Raw genomic sequence first — 8347 nt, 5'->3', positions numbered from 1 at the left:
GTGCCCCTGACTTCTCAGATACCACCCTCCTGCCTGCCCCCAAGATGAGTCCCGAGGTGGCGTGGACACATGACTGGAGCCCTGGGGAAACAGTGGCAACTCAAGAGCACAGAGCACTGGAGGTTTTCCATCAGAGTAGAAACAAGAGACGGGCTAATCCGTGGGGATTTGCCTCAATTTAGCCCCCTTTCGGTAAAGAGACTAGGGATGGCTGCATGAGCAGATTGGTAGGATAAGTAGCAAGAGATTCTCCACACCCTGCCTGCTATCGGGAAAGACCTCGTGTTCCCAATGCTCTGTCGTGGTCACCCTCTTCTGCACACCTTTCTTCTCCCAAAGACAGTTGTGTGTGTGTTGGGGGGGGGGATAGTAGGGATAAGTATGCTGAAATAACAGGCTCCCTGGAATTGACACTGATTAAAATTCAGTTTATAGAAGACAAGGAAAACTGTACCTCTCCAACACTTGAACTTGTGTTAAACAGGGATGAGAACCAAGCAGAGTTCATCAGAAATGGGAAGAAACAAAGTAACTGGAGATCATGGAATAGAGCAACCAGACGTACTGGAAAGAAGGCAGCGGCCAGCGAGATTCCCAGAGGTGCTGCTGCCCGAACTCTCCCGTGAGTAAGTACTGGGCCGTGAGGCAGCTCAGACAGCTTCTGCTTCTGGGAAAACAGTGGAGGCCCGCACCACCTGGTAAAGGTACCAGAGGCAGAGCAGATACACACAGGAGACAACGCATCCATTTGTATGTGCTGAATTTGAAGAGCCCTGGTAGTGCTGACCTGTGGTGCTGCAGTCTAGCCATGCACCAGAACATAGAGCAGTTAGAGAGACACGTATGAACATGGATGGCTCTCCAAAACATGGTGCTGAGACAAAAAAAAAACACGAAAAAACAGCCAAACCCACCAAAACCCAAAAAGCTATCCAACAACACAAAGTATGAGGTCATATAAGTTAAAAACATATAAGACAATACTATATTGCTTAAGAATATATGTGTGTGTAGTGAGAATATCCTGCACTATAACAAAACACTAAATGCTGTGGGAAGGGAGAAAAAGGAATGGAACTGGGAAGGAGAGAAATAACAAGATTCCAACAGTGTCTATAATACTGTATTTATTGCAAGTCTCAAGCAAATAGGATAAAATGGTGAGATGAGAAAGCTAGCTAGTATGTTTACATTTTCATTATCTCAAGACATTTTAATATGTTAAAAAAATAATAAAAATGACCAATTAGTAATTCTTCTGTCTAGAAAATGGAAATAATAATACTGGTTTTGCCTATTCCTTTGGCTGTTATAAAACTGAATTTGGACAATACATGTGAATTCAGTACAATGGGTCCTACAGATGCTGCTGGTGTCAACTAGCAGCATCTTACATGCCCATAAAATCATGATTTAAAATCATGATTTAAATCATGATTTAAAAATAAAATTCAATTGATATCAAGGTGTACCCTATAATTTACCATATTAACAATGTAGAAGTATATATATTCATATATTTTCTAAACAGTCAGAAATTATATGTGGTACTAGTTTATTGGCGCCCCAGGAACTTACCTTTCATGAGCTTTGGATGTTGCCAACTGTGTTTGGCTATCTACGGTCCATTTTTGTAATATGACCCTGAGGGAGGCAAGAGATTACAGAAGTTATTCTTTCTCTGGAGAAGTTTTAAAAATTAATTTTATCAGAATAATTAGAGAAAAATGCTACATGTCCAAATGGAGTTCTGAAGAAGGAAATAAAAGAACCTGTGTTACATCTATCTTCTCCAAGAAGAATGTGTTAAGGCCAATCTGGTTGGCTCTCATATGCCCAGGGGCAAAATGAAGTGACCAAAAAGAGAGAAAGTGTGCAGCTGTAGACAATGAAAATGTCTAATTGAGTGGTGGAAAGAAAAAAGATTACTATTTATTAAAAAAATACTAAGGGTCTACTGTGTGCTAACGTTGCTCAGAAATGAACTAATTGGACAAAACCCTGCCTTCTTGGGGTTTCCATGCTGGTGGGCTCCCTTCCACTGCCCCATTATTACCAGAACTGTGGGGGAGGAATGGGAGAAAGTGGGGAAAATCCAGCTGAACTGAGCCAGCACTGCGGACCACTGGAAGGAGGACTGTAGGGGTTGGGGGGTGGGGTGTAGGAATGAGAAGGGGGAAGGAAGTGCAGTGGCCTAGGAGAATGTGCCAGGTGATCTTAAGTTGGCTGGCTACCTGGGAAGAGTGATCTTCCTCACTAAGTGAAAGAACCCCTCGGTGGGGCCGGAGTTAAAATCAATTTCCTGCCATTGCCTCTCCCCTCTCCTTCCCAAGGAAGCGTAAAACAAAAATAAGAGAGGAGTGAGTGGTCCCTCTCTCCCAGGGGCCTGCACAGGCACTGAGTTGGGGGCAGTGGTAGTGGAAGTTACCCGAGAGGACTCATCGGAAGGCTTGGGTTTCAGTGTGAATTCTATTGCTAACTAACCATTTACTGGTGTGTCAAATGAATTTAGCTTACATAATCAATCACTGAAGTCTCCCTCAGTCAAAACTATCTACGGCTGTGTAATTCACTAGACACAGGAATAAAGTGGATCCTTGGTTTGTGAACACCTATTCCTTGATTCGAACTCAAGTCTTTACATAATGGTTATTATTAGAATACACAGAAAAGGCAAGGGCATGCCTATATATAACAGAATACATGATATTCTTATATATAAGAATATGTTGAAATACTCCAGTAATATTTTTATTATTAATACTGAAACTCCATGGTATGAAAAGTCAAGATAATTTTTTCACCTAAAAGCAATCTACGGGTAGCCATCTTTGCTTCCACGGAAAGAGCACATTTTCTTGACTACAGAAACTCTGCCTTAGATTGTAGCTGAAATATTAATTTACCCATGAAGTTTCTAGTATTCTCAGTGACAATGGATTTTTTCTTTTCTCCCCTCTCAGCAGTTACTTTATTCCTCCGTTAAACCACTGGGCGTATTCCGATTGGTTTTAGGGATGTGTCTACGTGTGGGTGCGCATGCATGTAATTCCCACAGACTGTGAATTCTTTGAGGGTAGGGCTTGTATCTTACTCATCTTCCTGTCTAAACAATTAACACAGTACCTTGCCTAAAGTAAATGGCTGATTCATGTCTGTCAGATTGCATTCTCTGTCCTCTGACCCATTACACTGACTATTCCGGCTCAGGGAGCTTCTCAGTTTCCTCCGATTTTGGGCAACTCAGCTAATAGACATGAAAACCCACAGATTGTAGAAAAAGATAAGACCAAACACACAGATTGTTTGAATCTTGGAAAGGACATATTACAGATGGATTTGATATTGGTGAAACACCAAATAACATAAAAATGTGTTAGAATGGATGAAGTCTGCCTAGTAAATAAACAAAGTTACTTCACCCTCCCAGTTAGTCATAGGCCCGTCAGTCCTGGCCCAGGCAGGGGCTGGAAGCTGCAGGCTCCTCAGGTTGTAGGACAGAACCACTTGACCAGAGAGCCCCAGACAGGGCTTTTGTGGAGGTATTTCATACAGTCCAAAGCTACCCAGCTTATAGAGCAGACAAGATGCGTCCCATTTGGGAGAGTTCCAGTTTCCCCATCTTGAGAGAAAGGGAAGGCAGAGGCTATGATAGGAAGTGGATGTTATCACGGGCCATCATGGATGCTCTTCTTCTTTTGGGAAAGAGAGGAAGCCCTCAAGCAGAGGCTCCGGACCGCCAAGCCAGAACGGGCTCTTGGTGTTAAATCCACCACTTACCATTATAACACTTCTTAGTAAACATCTCCTATGTACAAACTCTGGACCAACTCGGGTTGATGATATGGTGGGGAGAGGCTGACTGGTGCAAGGTGAAGAGGAGCCAAGACTAAGATGAGTAAGAGACCATTCTTATCGCTAAAGTTGGATATAATCCAGGGAAAGATCGACATGTCCGCACTAGAAAAGGGAAGTGGTTTGTGTGGGCTGAATGTCGAGTTTAGGCAATGTCTAACTTCTACATTTAGTCCTAAGCTCTTTTCTCTTCAGTTATTTGCTCCTCTGTCAATAAGGGGCCCCCAGGAGCAGGTGTAACAAGCATACAAATGACAAAGTTTCGGCTTTTAATGAGTGTATAATAATCTTTTGGAGAAAAAAATGACTGTGAAACAAAATCATATAAAACAGTCTTAAATGCCATGTTATAAGATGGAAACACTACGTGTAACTATGGAATTTTACTCTAAAGAAAAACTTGGTGTTGGCTTGAGTAATGGAAGATGTCATGGAGAAGAGAGGGCACGAGGAGGACCTTGAAGAAAGCGAGGGCTTATAGCGAGGATCCCAAAAGTCAGCCAACCCATCAGCATCATAGTCGTATTGTGTAAAGTCTTTTCTGCAGCTGTGCAACCATTGGTTCTTAAGAAGCCTTGTGTATTCACAAATGTTTGATAAAATATCAATTTCAATTGGGTGGTTGGGCAGAAGGGAGTTAGGAACTGGAGAGTTTCAGAAACCCATTTATTTTTCTTGCAGGAAATTCAATTTTAAGAGTTTAATAACAAACTAAAATAATCTAGTGCTACAGACAATGAGAGGAATAGCACATTAAGAACAGAACAAAATCAGTGAATTGGAAGATCATTGTTATTTATACTCATTTTGGGGGGGCAAAATTCCAAACTGATGTAACCTATTTAAAGAACACACACAGGGACAACTCGAGATGACAGCAACCTGGAGCAGAGCCCCCATGCCTCAACCGGCTTCTAGCCACTCTGACATGCAGGCAGTGGGTCCCTGGACAGCTGTTTTTCTCAGGGACACCAGGCCAATCACCTGCCCCAACTCACATTCCAACCAACAGGCATGGAATAAAATTAATGCGATTAATTAATGAAATGATATCGAGTTCTCATTGTGAAAACTTAAGCCGTAGGGGAAATGCCGTGTTTGAAAGGCAATCTTAACCTTAGCAGACTCCCAAGTGCTTTCGAACATATCACCTGGTTGGATGCCCACTCAGATGCCTGCAGGTGGCAGGCAGACTTCCAAGATGACCCCACAGTGATACCTGCCCTCTGGTGTTCACACTTTATGTAATCCCCCCCTTGATTGTGGCCTGGATCTATAGACACCCCTCTAACCGATAAAATATGGCAGAAGTCATGGGATGTCACTGAGGGAGAGCAAAGTTTTGCCACCTTCAGATATGCCTTTGGGATATTGACATTAAGCTGGTTATTTTAAGAATCAAAAGATTCAGAAATAACTTCTGACGCTCCTTCTTACCTGCCTAAATAAATTTAGAATGGAAAAAACACCCCGATAGCTTAAAAGAAGGGAGCTATCATCTCAACATAATATGAGCTAAGTGTGGCATTGGGACAATTGAGTAATTTGGGTTTGTTAGACTCCCCTTGGGCCCCGTTGTTTCTGGGTGGCCCAGCAAGAATTTGTCTATCAAATGTTCACTCCTTCTCATCTATCTATGTACTGCCTACATTCCCTTTGAAGTCCCAGATCCCTGCCTCTGCTGAGTCCAGAATGGAATATAATCCTTAACTGACCAACACGTCCTTGGGTCCCATATTCTTAGGGAATCCCCATGTGTACATACATAATAAATTTGGTTAGTTTCTCCTGTTAATCTATCTAATGTCAATTTGATTATTAGGTTAACCAAAATAACTTAGGAAAATTATTTTGTCCTCTGTTACTGGTGAAAATTGTGGGCAGGCAAATACTGGTAAATAAGGGTTAGTTAGGTGTTTTACATAGATTCCTCTGGTGTATGATAGAAACCTAGTTGTCTCCAGTAATTAACTTTTGTCCTTCTTGGTAGAGAGGGGAGACAGGACACCTTTATAAATTTATGTGCTGCTTTTAGGCAAGTAGCAGGATGATGGAGAGCTTTCATTGTATCCTCTTCTTTTTATTGCCTTCAACTCAAAGTAATCCTTATGCTCAAGTGAAATACTTGGGGTAGCAGGTTCTGTTACCCTCCAACTGCAACAGAGAAGCAATATATTCTGCAATGTGGGAGGAGTTAGTGACATCCCCACTTTATAACCACTTTAGTGTGGCTCAGAGACATAAGGTAACTAGTGCTCAGAAGCACAGAGAGGCCGGGCTAGGACAATGGTGATTCTCAGCTGCGTGATGTGGCAATGATTCCTCAAACTATGCTCTTTCTTCCACATGAGTGTGACACGTATGGACTGTCCAACAACATACATATCTCTTGTCACTTCTCTTTCCTCTCTACCTGCTAGAGCTCAGCCCACGCCAACTGCCACAGAGAACATCTTTTTCTGTTCCACATTATAATCTATAATTGTGAGGAGTATTAAAAGATCTGGGATGCTGTGTTTGGGTGAGGCTCACCTCACTTTGGTTGGTGGTAGCCAAGCCTCACACATCTGTGCAGTCAGGAGACAGGGGACGGGAGGGTTTCCGGATCACAGGTCTGGCATCAGGCACACCTTGTGATGCAAACTCTGGCCCTCAGGGTCCGTGTGTTGCAGCTGTGACGAACAACTTCATGTAGACTACGGAAGTCCTATGGAGAAAAAGGGACGGCATGGCTGCTCTCTGAGTGAGAGAGAGGGCTCAGGCCCCTGCCTGGACAGGTTTTTATTGTTTTTCTGAGTGCGTTACATCAAGGATGGTTGTCATTTACTATGGACAGGTTCACTGCAGGTGATTTGCTTTTACAGATAACAAAGGAAAGAATGTTGCTAATTACTTCAAAGAAAAGGATATTGCAGATCCAGGGGAAAAGTGGTTGAACTGGTTACACTCCACACTTGGGAGGTTTAGCACAGATTTTAGGAAGTTACTTTAGATATATGCAGTAAACATTTTCTGCTTCAATTCAGGATGAGGGAGCTTTAACAGAAGCAAGCCTCAAAGCAGCCTAGTTACAATGCAGGCCTGATTCCCCAAGGAAGAATGTATCTGTGGGCAAAGGTCCTGTGTACTGACCTCGCTCCCCGTAGGTTTTCCAAATCAGGGTCTGGGCTGCCTTCCCCATGCCACGGGGAACGGTCCCCTACAAACTTGGGCTTAGATCTTAGTCATACCACTTAACAATGGTTTGAAGGGTAACTAAATGCCTCTGTACACCAGTTTCCACATATGATAAGAAGAGATAATTAAAAATATCTCAAAGTGTTATGAAGATTTTTCAGGTAACACATAAAGCATGATACACAAATACTCAAGTGTTAGTCTTCCCTTGCTCCTTCTGTCCATAATGTAGCTAAAGGTGCTCATGTATGTAGTTTATCTAGGAAGAACATGCTTATTGGACAAGCTTAGCATTTTTAAAGTTATACTTTTCTAAAATTTAACTTTCCTTTAAGTTCACCTTTATTCCCAAATACCCAGTTTCTCAAAGTCATTGAAACTGGATAAATAACTAATGAGCCACAATCTCTAATATTCCAAGAGTGTGCAATGGTAAATCCGATGGAAAATAAGATCTTGCTTTAGAGATGAATATAGAATATACTGATTAAGAATATGGGCTCAGACTCATGGACGAAGGGCAGATGACAGGTGGGGGTGGAGGCTAGGAGGTAGAGGGACTGAACAAAAGGGAAATGGGCCTCATGGACATGGACAGCAGTGTGGTGACGGCTGGGCAAAGGGGTAGAAGGGGACTAAATGGCAATGGGAAGGAATACAATAAAGGTTAAATGTAAACACTTTAAAAAAAGAAAATGGTCTCTGAAGTCAGCTTCTTGGATTGAATTCTCTCTGCCAAATTCCAGGTTGTGACCTTGAGCACTGTCATTTAAAAAATAAATTTAAGTGCTTGTTTCAGCAGCACATATACTAAAATTGGAACATTATAGAGAAGATTAGCATGGCCCCTGTGCATGGATGACATGAAAAATAAATTTAAGAATGGTGTTTATTTATAGGGGTGTGTGGTGAGGATTAAATGAATTCAACCTTGTTATGTGTTGTTGAAAAGCCAAACTCAACTAAGTAAATCGAAAAAATCTTAATGGCTTTCTTCAATAATTCATGAATGAGGCTGTGTCCATTCTAGTGAATAGAAAGGTGCTCTGGAAAACTGTACAAAATGCGAGAATTTTATAGGCAGAACAGAACAGGAAAAAGAAACATTGGGCAAAAAGCAAGTTGCTTATTTCAGATTTACTTTCCTGAGAGCATGGAGGAAATCTATCAGGCAGACGACCTAATTAGTGTTCAAGTGATTTCTGATTGGCTGGTTAAAGTCCATTTTGGGGACAGCCAAAACTGTAATGAAGTCTTAGTTTGGTGGCATGGGCCTTAGCATAAGCTAAGTGTTATGAAGTGGAGTGTTACTCCA

General features: G+C 42.0%; 1 non-coding gene across 1 annotated transcript; it reads left to right on the top strand.

Annotated features, from left to right (window-relative positions):
- The first annotated feature begins 7818 nt into the window (after positions 1 to 7818).
- LOC118986824 (U6 spliceosomal RNA) lies at positions 7819 to 7925 on the top strand. Its single transcript, XR_005066455.1, has one exon. It is a non-coding gene; the product is annotated as a U6 spliceosomal RNA (small nuclear RNA).
- Positions 7926 to 8347: the final 422 nt, after the last annotated feature.

Source organism: Sturnira hondurensis, unplaced genomic scaffold (genome assembly GCF_014824575.4).
Source record: "Sturnira hondurensis isolate 20B ecotype Veracruz unplaced genomic scaffold, ASM1482457v3 Scaffold0004474, whole genome shotgun sequence".
Lineage (NCBI taxonomy): Eukaryota > Metazoa > Chordata > Mammalia > Chiroptera > Phyllostomidae > Sturnira > Sturnira hondurensis.
The sequence above is the reverse complement of the archived record's forward strand: the minus strand, read 5'-3'. Positions and strand labels throughout refer to the sequence as shown.